General features: G+C 47.9%; 1 pseudogene; it reads right to left on the bottom strand.

Moving 5' to 3' along the window:
- LOC101432720 (transmembrane protein 132B-like) overlaps nucleotides 1-21,831 on the bottom strand; it is a 253,068-nt pseudogene that overhangs the window by 187,451 nt on the left and 43,786 nt on the right.

Below are 21,831 nucleotides of genomic sequence, written 5' to 3'. Positions count from 1 at the left end.
AGACTCAGAAGATTTCTTCTCACCCATAAAGGGAAGGAAAACTAAATGAACCTTTTCTTGAAATTTAAAGGCCCAGCGCGTGAACTGGCCCCTGCTGGAGGCAGGCTGAGGGAAAATGAGTGCTTTCAAATCAGGGAGAAGTTTCTCCAGCAGACTGTGAGGAAGGAGGTGGGGGTGGGGAGGGAAGCAGGCACTCAAAGGTCCGTTTTCAAAGACTTGTGCTGCATCAGAAGAAGGTTCATACTTTTAATGGACAATCTGATTGACGATGGTGATCCATGGGCAGGTGTCATAATAAAATTTCTAAAAATTACTGAAAAGCAAATGCCACCATAAAAGATCCAATGAAGAGCCATTCTCATTGGCATCGCCTCTTAAGAAGTAGCTCTGCAAATTACCCTTGGTTAGTGTTACTAACTGCCCATTAGAAATTTGGGGAGAGGACTCAGGTTTAAAATCACGGTGCTGGCAGAACTTTAGAAAGACAGTTCCCAGTTTGCTCTGGCTCGATTTCTGTCTGCACAAGGTGACGAGATCTAGAAGTTAAATCCCACATTCAAAATGAAATCTGCACTCAGCAAGAGAGGGCCTGACAGATGCGAAATGACACTTGGGGTTTGCCAGGAGAAACTCTTCTCTATTTCTAGTTCTACAAGGACTCACAGTGCAAGAAACTGGCAATGTGGTGATTGTGCCTGAGCTTCCTAGGTCTCAGGTGATGTGGTTTAAACTGGGAATTGGGGGCACACCCAAATCCCACCAAAGTACTGGCCTTTGGCAAAGTCTCCCTTGGGCACTGCTCGTCTTTTTGAGGTAAGGCTCATGCTGAGAGGAGAGGGCTGGACTTAGAATCCTTCACTGGCTATCTGTTGGGAGCTGTTTTCATTTGCAAAAAGGCTGATGATGCAAAGTCCCAGTAATGGGTTGGCTTTTATAAAGGGGAGCTATTTGGGGTAAAAGCTTACAGTTCCAAGGCCATGGGAAGTCCAAACCGAGGCACCGTGAGAGGTGCTTTCTCACCCAAGTCAGCCTCTGTTGACCCTGTTGTCCCAGTATGTGGCGAATAAAGATGCCGCCGATGCCTGCTGTGGGCTCAGCCTTCCCCGGCTCACCGGCTTCTCTTGAGCTGCCCCGTGAGCCCACCCTCTCAGGGACTTCGTGCTTAGGCGATCCTCTAGTGCTCACTCACGTGGCAGGGTCAAAAGTGGTGGCTTCCTTTCCCTGAGTCTGTCTCGCGCTCTGTCTCCCTTTTAACCAGCCCCACGAGAAGGCGGCGCCTCAACACAAATCCTGCCCACTACCGTGGTCCCATCGAAAGCCCTAACGTGATCTTACCAAGCAATCTAAGCAAAGGGACCTCAACCGAATTTAATGCAATCAAAGAGTATCACACCCACAGGAATAGTTTAAAAATACAATCTTTCTCTTTTTGGGACTCACCAAACTGCCACAAGCACCCACATGTACCAGGCACTGTCCTAGGATCCTGAGGACTGGGTTCGAATCCCAGTTTGGCCCTCCACCACTGTATGGCCTGGGTGCCTCTGAGTAGCAGCCCCTCCCCTATCACTAACAGAGTCATCTTGAGGTACAAAGGGGACAATGTTTTTCAAATATTTCCTTTTTTCCTTCTCTTCTGCTGGCCTTTTGAGTGTAGAGGGGACGCAGTGTCCTCCGCTTCATGTAGGAGAACTCTGCGGCTGCTTTTGAGCATGAATTAAAACAATCAACCTCTGGCCCGTAGATGGGGCCATCCATGACAGAGAGGCCCGGGGCCTGGGGTCTTTCTAAATGTCAGACCCCTCGTGAAGTGTGGTGGCTGGTACTCAGAGCACAGCACGTGTTCAAATGCACTGGAAATCCAAGAACTGTGTGTTTCTAAATCCCTATTTTCAAATCCTCAATTTGTTAAAGATGGAATATCTTTATTTTCTTATAGTGTTGTTCATTTCTCATAGAAATTTCCGCAACATTTCATTCATTCCTGCCTCCCAGCGACTCTCGAGCCTGTTTTAAGTGCCACCACCACCTGGGGCCCTGGACCTAAGGTCCAGGAGGGTGTCATTTTAAAGACTCACAGGCCTTTACTCTGATGTTCAGCCAGGTTTGGCAAGTCCTGCTTCACACATTCCACAAGTACTCACTAAGCTCCTGCATTCATTTCCACCGACTGCTGTAACAGAATACCACAGACTTGGACTTGAAACATCAGAAATTTATGCCCTCACAGTTCCGGAGGCCGGGCGTGTGGAATTGGGTGGAGGGTCCAGGCTCCTTTGGAGCTCAGCAGAGCCCCCTTCCTGCATCCTCCAGCACCGGGTAGCCATCAGCCTCCCTGGCCTCCTTGACTGTGGCCGTCCCCCTCCGAGCCCTCCCCTGACTGTCTTCTCTGGGCATCTCTCGTATAAGGATGCCTGTCGTTGGCCTTAGGGCCCAATGGGTCACCCAGGATTGTCTCATCCCGAGGTCCTTAACTTGATTATGCCCACAAAGGCCTTTTTGCCACATAAGGTCACATCCATGTCCACAGGTGGGGACATGGGCATGAAGCTTTTGGGGAGCCATCATTCAACCAGCTGCAGCCATATTTCCACATGCCAGGCGGTCTGCCAGTGCGGTGGGCATGCTCTTCCGTCCAGCAAGAGCCAGAGAGAGGAAGCACAGGAAGGAGGAGGACGCGATGGGCGTGCATCGCAGCTCCACCTGAGGCAGCCCAGGGCAGTAGGGAAGTGGGTCAACTCTGAAGTCAGATGGTTTCAGCCACTTACTGGCTCTGCGGCCTCAGCAAGTCACTTAAACTGCTTGTGCCTCAGTTTGCCCATCTGTTAAATGAGAATAACAACAGTTACTGCCTCACAGGATTCTTACTTTAGACTTTTTAAAGTTTATTTTTCTAAATGACTTAAAATAGTGTCTGGAACCTAACAGGCATAATATGGTTTTTAAATAAAATAAGGAATAGACAAAAGAATCACCCGAACTTGTTCTCAAAGACATACCAAAATGCCCCAGGTGTACTACCTTTTACTCGTAATAAAACAGTTTACAGAAGGAACGAAACCAATGTAAAACTGAGTCAAGTAGAAAAACTCTCCCTACTTCCAGAAACAGAGCAGCTGTTAGAAGTATCTAACTGTGAACTGGTCCCATTTTTTTTTTTCTACTAGAATAAGAGTCATTAAGCAAAAGGAAAGATTTAGCCTGCTCATGTTTCACAAATCCATAAAACGACAGTTGACACTGCAACTTTCTTACATTAGCACAGGTTTTTGCTTTTATGTTCAACTGTTAAGTTTCACAAAAAGCAATGGGTTAGTTGAGTTAATTAAAATGGTAATCCCTTCCTCTGCTCAGTCACTTATAATATTTTATGAAAGAAAGCATGCAAATAAAAACAGAAAGATGAGATCCAGATTTTCAAATATGGCAACACTCTGGTCACTTTGACTTTGATGTCCATTTTACTTTGAGCGGGGTTACAAAATGCAGCTGTGTCTATTTCTTTGCAGGAACCTGTTGCAGGAATTTGCTCTTCCATGTGGAAGCACAAACTCCCCTTCCTCTGTCCGTGCTGATGTTCAGATGAGAATGTGCTCTGCATTATGGCTTCCAGCCACATAAGAAGTTGCAGCTTGTTTGCTCTGAGGTTTGGGTTCCAACAGCCAGACAGAAATCATTCAAGGAACAGCCGTGTCCCGAGCTCTCTGGTGGCACATGGCTTCCATGCAAATGGCCCATCATCTAGCTTTCATTTCTTCTGGTTTGCTGTTATCTGTTCTGAACACTTCCAGATTTGCTTATTTTTCTAATCTCTTCCCTCCTCTTCTTGCAACCCTACCCTTTATCACCTGGTTTTTATCTTCATTACTCACTTTCCTCACAATGAGAGATCATTAAAAATATTTTAAATCAAGGCCATGGCTGTCTTTCTATTGGGTCTTAACGTTCAACACGTTTTTAATTCTTATCACAGTGTTTCAGGCAGTTTGTATGTTATATTCTATTATTCCACCCAAGGTTGTCACCATTCCGAGATTAAAGTTTCCGCAGGATGTTTCATTAGGAATCTATTCATACATTCCCTTTGTTAGCTGGGAGACCCGGCCATGAGCCTGTATTTCACACCTCATTTCATATCACAAGTCATCAAAAAGTATAAAAAAGCAATTATTTATTTAGATTATGAAATGGATAAGCATAAATTATCATGCCAAAGCAACAATCCCTGCCCTTCCTACAGCCCAAGAGCGGTCAGATACTGGATGTGAAGAAAGGGAAGGAGAAAGAGGACACTGGGAGGGGAGAGGGTCTCATACTTCTGGAAGTCTCCTCACACAACTACTTTTGTTCTCATGGAACCTTTGTTAGCTCTTTGAAAGAGAATGCAAAGTGGATTCTCACAAAACCAAAAGTGACAACCATGGTCTGTGTTGTTTTCCACTTAAAATGTTACCACGTGATCAGTCAAAGATTTCAACAAATTAATTTCCTATGCACAGGCCATGGATTCCACCAGCAAACACCCAGACAGCCTCGCTGAGGCCAAAGAGGCAGCATAAGCTCCTCAGACCACACCAGTACAAGAGGGGAGTCGGCTAGACGACGGCAGCTGCAGGGCCATCTGTTTCCCTCCGCCCCAGTATCCTTCTTCCTGGGATCCCTCTGTTCCCCTCCAAGTCCATGTCATTCAGGTGCAGCCAATCTACCTTCTACATCCAGGGTTGGCTACGGCAATTGGTGCCGGGTGGGTACGTGATCCAAGCTACCCCCAATAGAGCCAGTGACGACGAGCCCTAGGACATGAGGCATGGCCTGTCTGAGAAGGGAAGCTTTATTCCTAAAGTGCCTAAGTCAGTGGGATGGATGCTGACAGCAGCTGGCAGCCATTGTGCCACCAGGAGGGAAGAGTCAGCCTGAGCAAAAGGCAACCTGGAGGAAAGACAAGGAGACAGGCACTAAGGATACTGCCTCATTATCTGTGTCCACATGTTCCTGGTCCCAGTCTACTCCTGAACCTTCCCATTTACAAGAGAGGCTAAAGGTCACTGTTTTGCTGGGACTTTATTAGTATAATAGTTTATGGCATCAATTGAACAAAGCCCACCTGATAACCACCCCAGCAGCCAAGAGAACATCTTCCACCGGGGATACAAACACACAGAGCCCCTGTGCAAAGCAGAGAATCAAACTGTAACCCCCGAGGGGTGTGGCAGACTGCCAGCTGACACCCAGCAGCACTCTATTGCTTATGACCGAAGGTGCCTGGACCAGTATAAAAACCCCAGGCTCTCGCCACATATTAACAACTCAGGATTTGGAACTGTTCAGCAGGCACATACAAAGGTCTAGGAAAACCACTGGTCCAGTAAGTTGCAGACTGAAAGCTCTGTCACCAGACGTAAAAGACAATGACCAGAACACTGAGTTTCAAGTAAGAGCCACACAGAGCCTTGATCGATAATTCTCTAACAGAAGGCTTTGGGCCACTCAGCCTGAGTCACTTCTCTCCCTTTAAAAGACATCTTCAAAAGCAGACAGAGTCCAACGTGGCCCGCTGGGGCCACCCAGGGACAGGTAGCGCTCATCAGACAGCTCATTGGAAGAGGCAAGCCCGAGCCCTTCAGGCAGTCTCAGGCTCCTCCCACCCACTCACCCATTCATTCTGCAAACAACGATAGAGTTCCTCCTCCCAGCCTAACACTGCAGACCTAGGACTGTGCACAGACTCGAGAAGGCGGAACAGAGAATGCGAGGGGCAGTAGACAGCATTACGTGGCAGGCCTGTGAGGGACTCGGGCGGGAGCTGAGGATTTTCACCCTCATCCTGGGTGACAGTGGAATCAATGATGGCTCCAGAGTGGGGAGGGCAGGTCAGAGTGGCATTCTGGTCAAAGCACTGACCTGCCCCATAGACAAGGGAGCTCAGTCAAAGGAGAGGATATGGAGGCAGAGAGCCTGGGGGCTAAGACCGTGGCCACAGGGGAGAGAGCACTCGCTACCTGTTGGGCTTCCTGATGCAAGATTCCTAGCAATGGCCTCTCTGCCGCCCAGGTGAGCTCAGCCCCGGAAACCCCAAGGCTGGTGTCTATGCTGGAGAAGACAGGCTGCCTGCCTGCAATGCCAAGTTCACCCGACTTAACCTTCTGAAGTCTGGAGACCTGTTTGGTCTAAGCATGTGCCAATCCCAGGCGTGTACTAGCCACTAAGGGGCAATTATCCAAGAGCTACAGCCATCCTCGTTTTGCCCATTAATAAAGTCCATTTTCTCCTGGCCACGAAAATCATTTCTATTTTCCCCACTTTAGTCTTCAGCTCCTGCCAACAATGGTAATAATAAAATGTTTAAAATACCATTATCAAACCCCATGCAGTGAAAAATGTTGACTGAGGTAATTTTTGAGACTGCCACCCTAATGAGGTCATTTGTGTATAGAGAGGTTAAGGAATAAAAGCCTCAGAGGCACGTCCCACAATGGAGCCGAGCAGAAGCCGTGGGACTGCTCTGTGCTGACGAGCGGTCGATGGGGAGCACGCTTGATTGATACACACACTATTTTGCTATCAGCTCTTGCAGCTACCCCCAGCCCCACCACTGCTCAGGTACCTTGAGGGTCTTGGCGCTTACCTGCTCTGCAGGTCGGGGCGATGGCCCACGCAGGTGAGGGCGGCACTTGTCTGCACACTGCCGTTATCGACTTCCTCCTGGACCGCCCAGTGGTCCTCACTGCTGACTCTGACTGCCATGATCTTCACACCTGCGGCTGCCTTAATTCTGTTGGGTGGAAAAAATGATATAAAACACCATTTCAACTACAAACAAGTAGTAAAATATGGAGCTCAAATGGAGAAACAACTACACCTCCCTTCACCACCAGAAGAGGCCTAGAGGCCAGCAGCAAACAGCCCTGCCTTACAAACCCAATGTCTGTCATTTTCACGGGCGCCCTGAGCTAGGAGGCCACCCCAGCATTTTGCCCACAGGTTAATTTTTTGTTTCACTGGTGCTATTGGGACCCAGATCACTTTCTGCTTCAGAAAGCCCAGGGTGACAGCAGTGAACAGGTGTGTGTAGGCAGGTGTGTGTGGACAGGTATTTGTGGGTAGGTGGGGGGGCAGGTGTGCAGGAGGTATGTGTGGGCAGCTGTGTGTGGGCAGGTGTGTGTAGACAGGTGTGTGTGGGCAGGTGTGCATGGGTAGGTGTATGTGAGCAGGTATGCGTGGGCAGGTATGTGGGGGCAGGTGTGCATAGACAGGTGTGTGTGGGCAGGTGTGCGTGGGTAGGTGTATGTGAGCAGGTGTGTGTGGACAGGTGTGTGGGAACAGGTGTGGGGGCATCTGGCTGGAATCTGCAGGGCCTGCTCTTCACATGGGGACAGAAGAGTCCCTGTGTGGCAGGAGGCCCCTGGGAGGTCCTGGGGGAAGCCCTGGGGAGGCAGCGTGTGGGGGCCACGGAGGGGGCCAGGCTGACCACAGGGTGCGAGGGTGACAGTGGGAGCACTTGGGCCTCAGGAGGAGAACAGGTGGCACTGGGGGCAGCCCGGGTGGCCAGGTGCTGCCCGGCACATTGTGCGCAGGACGCAGTTCCCTGAGAAAGAAGCTGAGGCAGCAGGTGCCTCGGCCACTGAGGACAGGCCAGAGAGGCCACAGGCCGAGCGTCTGCACGTCCTTCCCTCTCCTAAGTGGCGCTGCCTCATGACGCAGCGGCCTCGGTCCCCTCTTGGGCAGTGGCCAGCCCCTTCCCAGAAGAGCCGTGACCCTGCCTGGAGGACAGCTGGGAGGAGAGCTCAGCCTGGAGCCCGCCCACTGCTGCTGGGACCTGACCACGCTCAAGTCCCGCCAAAGGGCAGCCGGGAGTCCTGGAAGTGGAGCAGTGTGCGGGGCCAGCAGGGCCCAGCTCTGGTAGCCTCTACTCCCGGGGCCTGAGGGCAGCGAGAAATGCCCGGGAGGTGCAGGGCATCTTTTACATGAGTCAAAGAAAGAAGAGTGCTACGTGCAGAAAAATAGTCCGTGGAAGAGTTCAGGAAGGGCCAGCCCAGAAAAGTACATTAAGACACACATCCCACCACCACCAAGAACGTGGAAGCAAAGGTCCCCTAGGGAAAATTAATCAGTCAATTCCATTCATAATAGCAGTCTCAGGGGTCAGTTTGAAAAGGTGAAGGACTCATCTCAGGGGTGACTGAAACTTATACAAAGGATTTATCAAAATCAAAACATCGTTAAGACTTAAAGAAGGAAGGAACACAAGGGGATCTGGAAACTTCCATGCAGTGAGCTTTCAGGCAAAGAGGAGCTCTCCAGAAACCAGATCCCTAGCTCAGCCCCCTTCCCTATGGTTGACTTCAGCAGACATTTGGGGCCTAACCCTCCCCAAAGAGCGGACAACCAAGCTGAGAAAGCTCCTTTGACCCCTGCGGAGAGCGACCATGGACACAGAAGTCACAAACGAACCACCAACCATCTCCGTATGGTCTGAGGCCACAACGGGCCTGATGCCCTCTGTGGATGCTTTTAGATTGTTGTTAATTTTTGAATTATTATTATAATTATTAATGATCATTATCACTATTATTAGTTACCCACTCTAGTAAATCTCCTGGTACTCTCTAGTGAGCTTCAACATGATGTCTTCACTCAAACTCGATGGTAAAAATTTCAACAGATGCTTACTCATCAGAATGGCTAAAGTGAAAAGACAGGGAAACAGCTGTGGTTCAAGCAGTTGGGTGCCCGCCTACCACATGGGAGGTCCCAGGTTTGGTTCCCAATGCCTCCTAGAGAAGATGAGCAAGACAGTGAGCTGACGCAACAAGATGATGCAACAAGACGATGCAATGAAGAGACATAACAAGGAAACACAATGAGAGACATCACAAGTGGGAGTGGAGGTGGCTGAAGCAAGTGGGCACCTCCTTCCCATATGGGAGATCCCAGGTTTGGTTCCCGGTACCTCCTGAAAAAAAGAAGACAAGCACACAATGAACAGACACAGAGGGCAGACAGCGAGCACAAACAACGAGAGGTGGAGAAATAAATAAAATAAATATTTTTTAAAATAATAAATAAAATAAAGTGAAAAGACAGACCACAGCAAGTGTTGGCAAGGATGCAGGGTAACTGGAACTGGCCACGTGTAATTTGGCTCCATCTCTTTGGAACACCACTTGGCAGTGTCTACTGAACCTGAATTTCCACATCGCCGTAACCCAGGACTTCCACTGCTAGTCAGCAGAAGTGCACACAAGTGTTCACCAAAAGATGCATACAAAAACATCCACGGCAGACCTGCCATCTCAGCCCCAACAGAAACAGCCAAATTGCTCGTCAGCCACAGGACAAAGTGTGACAGAGTCAGCAAATGTGATAAAATGGAAAATAATATGAATGATCAGTGTCTCGTCACATGGCAACACACATGAAACTCCAAGTGTAACGCTGAGAAAAAGAAGCCAGACAGAAAAATGGGCACGCTCTACAATTCCACTTCAAGAACTTCTGAGACTAGCTAATCTTTGGGGTGAAGTCAGCATAGTGGCCCCCTTGGAGATGGGAAGGGCCCAGGGCGGCCTCTGGCTGCTGACTCATGGTGGGCTGTGAGAACTCACGAGTCCGTGCTGGCTTCTGCTCACTTCTCTACATGTTATACATGTCCTTTCAGGTACAGACGTTAGGGTACAATAAAAACTTCAAACAAAGCCAGGTCACAGCCAGTGACTTCCAACACCGTCCAAGTCCAGTGGACAGTCTCAAGGTCACCCTGGACACACACAGGGGCTTTCCCCGGGCCTCCACCACCTCTTGAGGAGTCCAGGCCTGCACCTTGGCTCCCCGGGGCACAAGAGTCTGAAACTTTGAACTTGTCCATGATGGAGGAGGACCCAGATGAACAGCCCTCCCAGGTGGATCGGGGTGGACGACATACCAGTGCTACAAATAAAGAGAAAGCCACCAGCGCCAGGCCAGCCTCCCCCAGCAGGGCCAGGGACCACAGCACCGTCCTCCCCAGCCTGCAGCCTCCACCACCGGGCTGGAGACAAGCCGCTCTGTGAGGGCAGCAGAAGGTTTCTGCCTTATACCTAGACCAGCCCCTTTGGAACTAAACAGTCCAAACTACCTGCAGGGGTTTGGTTGTTCGGTTAGGTCCAGTCGTGCGCTGTCTGCCGTGGCTGGAGAATGGGGGAGGAAGTGAGCAAGTAGAACCCTGAAATTTTAGGTGCTGGGAAACACTTCAATCACTTACTGGTCAGTCCTCCAACGTTTGTGAATTTTTTGAGTGTCATGTGCTGCACATGAGGCACGTGGAAATACACAGAGGAACACGGCTTATTCTTAATTGTTTTGGCCACAGATCAGACCACAGCTCGCCCCCCCCACCCCAGGAGGGGTGGGAACACCGCGAATGAAGTTCTGGCGATGGTAGTTAGTGCTGACAAGGACAGAAGCAGGAGCAGGAGGCCTGGTCTCCTTCCGGCTACACTATCGATGAGCTGTGAGATCTTGGATAAGTCTCTGAACTTCTGTGACTCTGTTTCCTTGTCTATAAAATGTGGACAATGATCGTATCTATCTATAGTGATTTGAAGAATGCTTGGAACAAAGAAACTGATCCACCATGAGCTGGGTTATTATTTTTATTTTTCTATACACGAATTACCATATACTCCCTGGAAGTTACGCCTTGGAGTCCCAGGCTCCTCCCTGGGGGGTGCTCTTTGGAACTGCTCCCTGTCTTCAGCCAGATCCCAGCCACCTCCCTCCAAACTGGATTTCTCTGACCCTGATCCTTGCTCCCTGGCAGAAAATTCTTCTCACATCCCAAGGAAAGGCAATGTCTCCATTTGTTGTAGTAAATCCATTTCTTTCATAAAATCTGCCATCGTCGCAAACATCCAACCTTCAACCCTTGAGTTCAGATATCATCAACATACACCTGACAAATAATCAGAAATTATATGGTGGTTGCAATTATTAAATAAAAAAAAAAATCTAACTCTGGTACATATCTGCTAAAATGTCCCCAGGGTGGGGGGGGAGAGGGGGCAGGCTCAAATGATGCCCCTAGGTCCCTCAGGCACCTGACCCTGTTCCTGTGGGCATTGTCTTCTAACAGTTTCTTCTCTCATGATGACAAGCAGGCTGCAGCAGATCTAGATCTCACATCCTCATCCACAAAGGAAAAGCAAGACCCCTACTACCACTACTGATAACAGAAATCTTCAGGACAGGGTTCACAAGTTTGAATTAGATTGAGTAGTCAACTATGGACCAACAACTGAGGCCTGGAGGGTGGGGTGGTGGGGTAATGCTGGTGAGTTGGGCCAGTCCCAGCAGCCATCGCTGCACTAACGGTGAGGTTAATCTTACCTGAGCCACATGAGAGGTTAGAAAGGCGAGACCACCAGAAGAAAAGTCAGCTTAATCCAGAAGAAATGCATGGGGGCATCAAAGAGACAAGCCTTCTGTCAAATGAGTGAGACTCTTCTCTCTCCTAAACACAAGCCCTAAAACTATTCCTAATTTCCACCCAACTCCTTTCTAATTTTATATTTGTCAGAACAATTTAAGCCCAGAAAATCCATGTCATGAATATTCATTAAGTTTTAGAGAAATATTTTTGGGTTTGGGGATATTCTTAGCAATGTAATTATTTTAAAACTATAATATCTAAAACCACATGATTAATGGTCTCATCCCTTTCTAACACACACATTATACATCTTAACTTATATTTACATTTCATGGGGTTTTTATACCAATTTTTCTTACCCAAATCCTTGAAATTGTGGAATGAGAGAGAGAAATAAATTGACAGAATAAGAAAATACGCACAGATGAACTGATGCCTCCAGGTATCGGCCCCCCTGGCACGCGCCCCTTGGCAGCAGCAGCCTCTGTGCCCACCCACCACTCCCCGCGCCGCCATCTTGGCCGGTCAGGCTCGGCTGACTGTCAGCTCTAAGTCCAAAGCAAATGTCATGCAAATCTACTGCAGAGTGAAATTGCAAATCTTGCCACACTAGAGGATTGCCGAATGCCAGCAGAGCGATGACAAGGAGAATACAGCTGGGGTCCACCAATCATCTCTCAACAGATATTTGTTGACAGTTAACAAGTGAGGAAGAGAAAATGAACAAGGAGGAGAAGTGCTTCGAAAGATAGCAATTTGAATAGCAAAGTAGAGTCAAGCTCCTGGGAAAATGGGGGAAACCCGCAAATATTTTTGCTAAATTGATCCTTTTGTGATCCTACTAGCAATTTCAAAGATGAAATGAAAAATGCGGTGTTGCGTGGTTGTATAAACTTGTAGGAAAAATAACAATGGCTTATCAACACACGATGCAGTCTTTGCCCTGAGCGACACAGAGTGGCAATTACTGAACTGAGGTTTTGTTTAATACAAACAAAAATAAACTTATCATCAAAATCTTACTGCATTTTTCAGAGGAGAAGAAAATCCCAATCAAGCTTTTCTTTCTCACTCTTTTCTAAGAAATGTGTGGCCCCCATTTTAATTGGCCAATTACTCTGGGATTGAAGAAAAACTCCCCATAACACATATGTAACTTTGAGCAACAAAGCTCATAAAAATGTGTATTTGGGTTGTGTGGAAAATTCTGTATTGGTGGGGGACAGAACACTGACTTCCTCTTGGTTCCTAAAACGTCCCTTTCTGCCTCTAAACCTTCACACTGGCTGGCCCCTCCGTCTGGGACACTTTCACCGCACACCCATGTGACCTGGTTCCTCATCTCCTGCAGGGCTGGGGCAAACGCCACCTTCTCAATGGGCTCTCACAGGCTGGCCTGTCTCCGAGGGCAACTCCTCCTGCCTCAGCACATGCTACCCCAGTTCCCTGCCTCTTCTCTTCAGCACCCAGCCCTGACACCTGCGCGTCTCACTTGTCTTGTTCGTGCACTCTCTCCACTCGGGGGGAGCAGGGACTTCTGTAGGCTTTGTGTCCCACTGTATCCATGTGTCCAGGGTGCGCAGACCCCCACTGGCCCCTGTGATGGCTTAGCGAGGATTGCTGGGGCACAGGATCAGTGTCTAAGGTGTCCTCTGTCTCTGAACACTCCATGACGTAGTCCAGGAAGAGAAGCACCCAAAACTGCCAAGGGCAGGGGAGCGGGGCAGGTACGGGAACCCCCCTGGCCTGAGGCCTGTGTGGCTTTATTCTACCTCCAGAGATTCCGACCCGGTAGATCTGAGGTGGGACCCAGCAGTGCATTGTAAACCAGCTGCCACTGGAGTGGGTCAGCCCTCATGGGCCCCGGAACACTCTTTGGGCAGCACCATTAGGGACACATTTCAGTTGGTCATGTGCTGCCACGGAGAGAAATGCGGGCATCTGGCATAGCACACGCTTTCTGAGCTAAGCCAGCCCTGGACACTGGAGCACTTCAGGGGGGTGGGGGAGAGGGGCTGCAGGAGAACTGTAATGAACCTTGAATCGGGAGTCTCCTGCAAATCCCTTCCTCTGTGTAAAGGGATGCAGAGGAGGGATGCAGCCACGCCCCACCAGGCCACCAGAGGCTGGAGACGGGCAGTTCTGCGAGAACCCGTTCCCAATTGGGATTTAAACCTGAAAGGATTCCAAGGCAGGAACAAAAGTCTGGGGAAGCAAGTGAGGCAGGAGCACACCCCATCAGACAGGCCTGGACAGTCAGGGAGCATGTGGGGCTGCCCTCGTCACTCTGACCGCGGGTTCCTCCTCTCTGCTTGGCTGAAACCTGCACTTGGAGGCTGTAACGTTTTGCTCTCTGAGGCATCTGGAAAGACAGACATGCAAGCAGGGCTGGGAAAGCACGTCTACCAGAGAGAGGGGTGGGAAAGCACGGATTGGAGCAACGAGAATAGAAACACGCTGGGGGGATTCTTTATGCAAGTGAGAACTTCCCCAAAGCAACACATGCTGACTTCTGTGAGGTTATTTCCCTTCTTTTGCCTTATGGCTTCATTTAATTTTTCATCCAAGAAAGTCAAACATTCAGCAAAGTATGTGTATAGCTTTTGACAAATCAGAAATTTAATACTTTTCCAAGCAAAAGAATTGTTTTGATTTTTTCCATGTTTCAAGCAGAACGGCTGCCTTGATTTTGCTGTTTTAGTGTTTGTTTTTACCTCCTGGGATACAGCTGGATATCGTCAACCAGGAAAGGCAATTTGGAAAGCACTGGGGTCCCTCCAAAGCAAAAGGGAAGGACAGATAAGAATGCTCATCCCAGTGGTTTCTATGGTAACTGTAGAAATTTCTCTTTCAGCCCAGCCAAGGCACCTCTGAGAATGGAAACGCCAGGGGGTCTACGTCTGTGGGTAGCTCTGTCCAGCCTGTGGAGCTGACTTGGGCTCCACCAGACAGACCAACACGATGCCACTTCCCTACCACAGGACGCTTCTCCACAGCAGTGACACCTTCCCTGGCTCCAGCTCCGCAGGCACGTGGCAATCCCAAGTCGCAGGGCCTTCCACAGTCCATCTGTCAGGGCAGCTCCACCCTAGCACTTCCTGCTACATCTCCCCTATCGACACAAGCTCTTCTCAAATACATTCATCACCGGGAGTGAATAAAGTGGATAAAGTCACTGTTGAGGTGGTTACACTCCAGCAAACGATATGATACAAGGTTTCAGGGGAGGTGAAGCCCTGGGAAGGGACACGAAGAAGAGAAAGGGACACAGCAGAAGGGTGGTGTCTGTCTCCCCTCTGTGAATGCCATGAAGGCACAGGCCATGTCTGTTCTCACCCCCCCAGGTCTCTCCAGCCTGATTCAAGTCCCTACACGTTCCAGACACTCTGTAAATATTTGCAAGCTCTCTCCAGCTTCCTAGAGTTTGAGAGAAACGCAGGCTCAACTTCAGCACGTGTCTCTCCTCCGACAAGCCAGGAGGTGTTGGGAAGCTTGTCCCCGCTCATCGGTAAGCTGCACATGAGAAAGACCACGTCTGACTGTCCCTTATTGGGTGAGGCCTTGCACAGTGGCTGGAACATGGAGTGGTGACTTAATAAGCATGCATCGTGATTATCTACAAATCCAGATTCTTGGATACGAGCAGCAAAGTATCTCTGGCTTTCCTTGTGCAAAAGGACATTGGCTGGAACAATTCAGGGAGCTCAACAATCCATCAGGAGACAAGAGGGCCACGCTTTCCAAAGTGACGAGATCAAATCGCTGCCACACCAGCCGGATGACTCGCAGGACACCCTGGCTACCGGGGTGCAGCCGGAGGCTCTCTTCCTTGAATTCAGCAGCCCAGAGCGGCCATCTGCCTCGTCTGCTGACCAGCGCGACCTCAAGCAAGGTGTTGGCCCTCTCTGTGCTGCTACATCTCCATTTGCAAAAGAAGGATCCCACTTTTCCCACCCCCACCCCACCCCCCAACAGATTGTCTTAAGGACCAAAGGTAATCATATTGGAAGATCTGTGTAAGCTAAAAACTTAAACTGGAAGAATTTTCCTTCAATACAAAAGAAGGCAGAAAAGATGATAGAAATGAGGGAATGGCAAAAGGTTCTGCTCCACTCTGCAGGGATAGCAGAGGGCGCGACGAGGGGAAGAACCAGGGAAGGTAAAGCTAGAGGGGCACACGGAGCTGAAATGACACCCTGAGAGGGCATGGAGGTGAGTCATTCATTAAGGGGATGTTTACTGAGCACCTACTATGCTTCAAACCTTCTTTTGAGCGCTGGAAATCCAGCACTGAGCAAAGTCCCTGTTTCCATGGAGCTACCCTCTAGCAGGAAGAGACATACAATAAACAAGTAAATGCTCTGTGACAAATGAGCTCTGAGACAGATGTTTTTGTCACTAAGATTAAGGGAAAAAAAAGGGAAATATGAATAAGCAATTGATTGTCCTCCATTTCTGGGAAGAAATTTAAAAGTCAACTGCTTCATGATTAAGTATATTTTAAGCATGATGACTGTCAATTAGATAGCCTGAAACATGCACAATTTTTAATGTATGATCAGAGCTGTCTTTTTTTTTGTCTTTGTTTTTTTAATGTTACATTCAAAAAATATGAGGTCCCCATATCCCCCCCAGCCCCTCACTCCACTCCTCCCCCCATAACAACAACCTCCTCCATCATCATGAGACATGCATTGCACTTGGTGAATTCATCTCTGAGCACCCCTGCACCTCATGGTCAATGGTCCACACCATAGCCCACACTTTCCCACAGTCCACCCAGTGGGCCATGGGAGGACATACAATGTCCGGTAACTGCCCCTGCAGCACCACCCAGGACAACCCCAACCCCCAAAAATGCCCCCACATCACATCTCTTCCTCCCACTCCCTACCCCCAGCAGCCACCATGGCCACTTTCTCCACACCAATGCCACATTTTCTTTGATTACTAATCACAATAGTTCATGAGTAGAATATCAGTAAGTCTACTCTAATCCATACTCTATTCCTCCATCCTGTGGACCTTGGAATGATTGTGTCCACTCCACATCTATATCAAGAGGGGGCTTAGATTTCACATGGATGCTGGATGCAATTCTCCTGCTTTCAGTTGAAGACACTCTTGGCTCCCTGGTGTGGTGGTTGACCTTCTTCACCTCCATGTTAGCTGAGTGGGGTAAGTCCAATAAACCAGAGTGTAGGAGCTGCAAGTCTGTTGAGGCTCAGGGTCTGGCTATCACATGGTCAGTCCAGAGATTCAGGTCCCCTGGGTATACATTAAACCCCAGCACCAACTACAGTTCTGGTAAAAGTAACAGGAGAGGCTTGTGGACAAAGATCACATCTGAGTCCAGCTCCATCACACAGAAACACAAACTCCAAAGCAGGGCCAACTGACATGGCACTGAACTCCATCTGCCATGACCATAGAACCTGTGGGTCTCTGTAGCCCTCAGAAGAACCAATACCTGGGGTTGTATCTAGCTTTTGCATTTTTTAATTTTTTGATACCCCAATTTATTTTTACCTTAATTTTTCTAAATTAATATGTATTCTATATCTAACCTTTAAATCCATCACTATATTCCATTTTACTATTAATGGAAACTGGCAATATGTTGGGCTTCATTTTTTAAGAAGTTCTGGATCACAGAGAGGTTCAACAATGGCAGGGGAGGAATACTGGTGTGGGATGTTATTGACAGAGCTGTCTTTTGTTGACACTTCAGGAGAAACAGTGTGAATGGTTCACACAAATCCAGGACAACTCTCCTACAGCCCATCTCCCAGGGAAGACACACAGTCTCATTCATATTCTCTCTTTCTCTCCTTCTCTCACTCTACACACACACACACACACACACACACACTTCCCAAAGATAAGATAAGATAAGATTAGATTAGATTAGATTAGATTAGATTAGATTAGATTAGATTAGATTAGATTAGATTTGTAAAGTCCACAGCTCTATCTTGGCACCAGATTTCTAAAACTAGCCCTAAACAGGTAGCTGCAGCCTAGAGCATGTCTTAACTAGAGCACCAGTCCATGCCACTGTGGTGGATAAACACCAGGGTGGTCCCTGATGATCTCTCCTCCTGTGAGCATGCCTTGGTGTGACCTCTTCCACTTGCACAAGAGTGGGCCTACAACATGCTTGTCACCAACAGGCTATGGCAAAGGAGATGGGATGTCACTCCCATAATCACACTGCAAGTTCTAAGACTCCATCTTGGTAGCAGACTTGGGTAGAGATGACTCCCAGCTGGCTTTGAAGAAGTACGCACACGGCAAGGAGCTGAGGGTGCCCCTGGGAGCTGAAGGCAGCCTCGAGCCCTGGGCAAGCAGAAGGCCGGGGCCCTGCATCCTACAACCAAAAGGAAATGATTCTGCCAACAACCAAGGGAGCTCGGGAGAGGCTTCCTCCCCAGCTGAGCTCCAGGAGAGACTGCAGCTTGCTCAGTACCTGGCTGTGGCCTGGTGACCCACTAAGCAGAAGACCCAGATTAGCAGTGTCCAGACTCCTGCCCACAGAACCATGAGATGATAATCGGGTGTTCTTTTAAGACATTAAGTTTGTGGTACTACTGCTGTGTGGCAATAGATTACTAATACATGTTTTAAAACTTTTGATTTGGTGGCCAACACTTAAAAGTCAGGCAATTTCACATGAAAATACAGATTGAAGTGTGACCAAACAGGGCTTAATTCCTGCCCAGTAACAACTGGCTCCAGCTGAGCAGCAATGCCCCCTCCCAACCAGGGATGTGCTCTCTAGTTTACCACAGTCCCCACCACTCCCTACTGTCTACCTGACACTGAAGCTAAGTGTCAGTTTCCACCTAGCAATGAATTTGCTGTGTTTTTTCTCTGAGTTGTTAGGAGGAAATGAAAAGACATTTTGTCAACCATTTTCCCGCATCCAATCTTCTTTGCTCATTTATGTAACCAGCCTGTTCCCTATAGACCAGTGGGTCTCAATCAGGGTGAGAGTGATCCCCTGGAAGGCATGTGAAAATGAGTAGGGGCATTTGGTTTTGTCCAATGACCGAGGGAGGGGGCATTGCTGATATTTGGAGAATAAAGCCAAGGATGCTAAATGATGCACAGAATTGTCTTGCCTCACTCCAAATGCCAGTAGTTGCCCAATATCTGAGCTTTTCAGCCTTTGTTTAGACAGTGCCCATGCCCACCACCGGCCCCCAGCCCAAATGCAGTGGTTATCTTTCCCCCAACAAAGCAGGCCCCAGGCTGAGCTGCAGGCACCCACTCCCTGGTGTGCCCTTGTTCCTGTGAGTGGAACACACGCTCATTTCCACTGCTAGTGAACAGAACAAGAAGCACCTTTCCGACAAGCTCTGTGTAATATGTGTCACTGTCATGAAATCAACACCTGCCTCAATTTCAAGTCCCTTAGGTTTTGCCTTCAGGAACGCGGTCTGTGCTTGTACTTCATTTCTTTCCAAGCATTGGCTCCCACCACAGAAATCAGTCTACTCTCAGACAATGTTAAACAGTTGACAAGGGCAAAAACCTACCCGAGGCAGCAAGCCTTCTCCTCTGGGATTCCAGCCATGGCCTCTGAGTGTCGTGCTCCACACAATGAAGTTAACGACAGAAAAACTAGGAAATACACACACACACACACACGCGTGTGCACATCATAACCAGCACTCGGAAGGGAGGGCAGGGTGGTTGATATTTTCTAGGAGCCCATTAAATGGATTCTTGTGATTCAGTTAGTAAGGCAATATTGTCGTATGGGAACCTTATTAATAAACATAGAGTTATTCAGAACCAGAAACGCCTTTGAGATGGGAGGGGTTTGAAAAGAAAATACAGTCTCAGGGATTTGACATTCAAAAGGTGGCTAGGGGAGCATCTGATTCGATTTAATTTCAGGCCCATTCTCAGAGTATCTACTAAATGTCAGACATTAGCCACCTACTGTATACAGAGAAAATGGCAGTCTTAAGAGACAGACAGAAAATTGTAGAAGACCACAGATTTCAAAGCTGCATGACTGGCTTGAAATCTGGGCTCCAGCTGCGTGACTTGGAAAAGTCCTTTCATCTCATTGTGCCTCAGTTTCCTCATCTGTAAAATGGGAACTATTTATAATACTACATACTTTACAAAGTTATTGAAAGGATTAAACAGAGACAGTATACACTAGGTGCTTAGAAGAGAATGTGGCATACAGTAAACACTAAATAGCATCCCTATGACAGCTGTGGTGACAGGCGAGTCCAGGCGTAGGCCTATTCATAACCCCCCCACCCCTAAATGCTGACATTCCAAAGAATCACCCCTAGTGCTGAATGCTTCAGAGCCAGGCTGAGAAGAGCAGCAAAGCTGCTGGTCGGCCGTCCCGCAAGGCCCCACCCACCTTATCCCACACACACAGGGCCAGGAAGCCTAGTGGAGCCCCCCAGCATCCAATCCCTGCTCCTGGGACAGCACAGTTATTTCCCTTTCCCGAGCTGCCACCCATGCTCAGTCTAGAAGCTCAGGCCAGGCAGACCCCACCCTCAGCTTCAGGGATTGGTGCATGTGTGGCCAATCAAAACACTTCATCCTCCTGGACGCAGTGGCTGGTTCAAGGAGGAAACATCTGACCAAACCAAGCACCAAGCCAATAGGAAGAGCCCATCCCCTGGGCACTGCTGACTGGCTCACAAACAGGCCTGTGACCCAGGGTGGTCACGGGGAGCTGGGCCCAACTCTCTTTCCACTATACAGAGTTCACCACCTGCCTAAGAACAAAACCAACCAGGAAAGCGGAGGCCGTGGGCAAAGAGATGGCTTCCTGACCACGCTGTCCAAGCGTCTGTACCAAGCCGGGCCTGAAGCTACTTGAATTTTTCAGGGACATGAGCTAAAAAATTCTCCTTAAGCCATTTTGAGTACGGGTTTCTTCTATTTTCAATTGAAAGTGCACTCACACACACACACAAAAAAAGTCAACCTGACGCTTCTACCACTCAGAGGACCAGATAAAATCCTCCCTAGGTCCACAGCAGACACACAAGTAAAGCTACCCTCTGTAATCTAAGTGGAAGAGGATAGAAGGCATAAGGACGCCCAACCCTTTCCCTCTGCAATATTTCAACAGCCTTGTGAGCAGAGAGCAAATATTAAACCAGAGATCCTCTCCCTTCCTTATAGCTATCACTTCAATAATAAATATTAATAAACAAAGCTAAGGTATAAAAATACAATTCATAACTCAAAAATAATCTGACCTTTTATGGAATTAAATTCATTTTTCATCAAACCTGCCATTTATAGAATGTCTGGTGATATAAACTTTCAAATGCCTAATAAAGAATCATTTCATTGCAATAATTTAAAGCATTTTATGAGCCATGGTAAGTTTTTTTTCACCTCTTCCTCCCCTGCCCTGACTGGACCAAGGGTTCCTGCTGTTATAGTGGGTATTCTCCGACCATGAAGCCTCAGTGACCTGGGAATGAACAGCTCCCAAGAAACAAAATCAATAGTAACAAGTTCGTTTGCTATTTCTATTCTCTTGAGCCTCAAAGTTATTTTTACAACAGAAAACATTCTTTAAGTCCCAGATTCAAAGCTAAAGGAATACTTAAAATCAACTCTTAAAATATAACAAACACTGCTGATTTATAAATGTGATTGTGAATGAAAGGGGTAGTCCAGGGAGGTTAATGTCAATCAAAAGACAGCTAAGGGATTATCTAAGGACTATGTAAGTGATTTTGGTGGTAGATGAAGATTGTGGTTAATAATATAAAATAAGAACATTCATGGTGATACATGGGGAAAATACAAGTTAATGTAACAGACTATAGGTACCAGTATATTGTAATATCTTTACATTAGCAAAGCTGAAGAAGGTACTATGCCAATGCTAAAGGTAAAAAAAGAACATGGGTTTAGTTTTATGAGATATGAATATGATTCTGCATTTTTTCTTCATTAACAAGGACACCTTGGCTATGTCATTTAATCAATCTGAGCTCATTTATATATTGGAGAAACAATTGAGTTTGTTTTCAGGACTAAATGAAATAAATGTGCTTGGACAGAATTTTTTAGAATAATGCTTTCATAATTTGTAAGCTGCCTTTCGTCTATTATTTTGTTTCTTGAAGTTGAAATAGTTTACCTTTAAAAAAATCACCTCTTAGATGTCTCAAAGGAAAACCAAGTTCAACATGTTTAAAACTGAATTCAAGATCATCCCACCACAAAACAAAACAAAACCACCCCCTCCCCTGTCCTCTTTGAGAAAGGACCACCGTCACCATGCTGCTCAAGGCAGGGATCAGCTCTGACACCCCCTTTACAGAAAGGCCCAGTAAATCAGCGAGTCCTGGCCAGCTGACTTCCCTAACGCACTTCAACTCCTCTCCTCTCCACCCCCCACCACCTCCTCGCCCGCA

Source organism: Dasypus novemcinctus, chromosome 6, assembly GCF_030445035.2.
Source record: "Dasypus novemcinctus isolate mDasNov1 chromosome 6, mDasNov1.1.hap2, whole genome shotgun sequence".
NCBI lineage: Eukaryota > Metazoa > Chordata > Mammalia > Cingulata > Dasypodidae > Dasypus > Dasypus novemcinctus.
The sequence above is the reverse complement of the archived record's forward strand: the minus strand, read 5'-3'. Positions and strand labels throughout refer to the sequence as shown.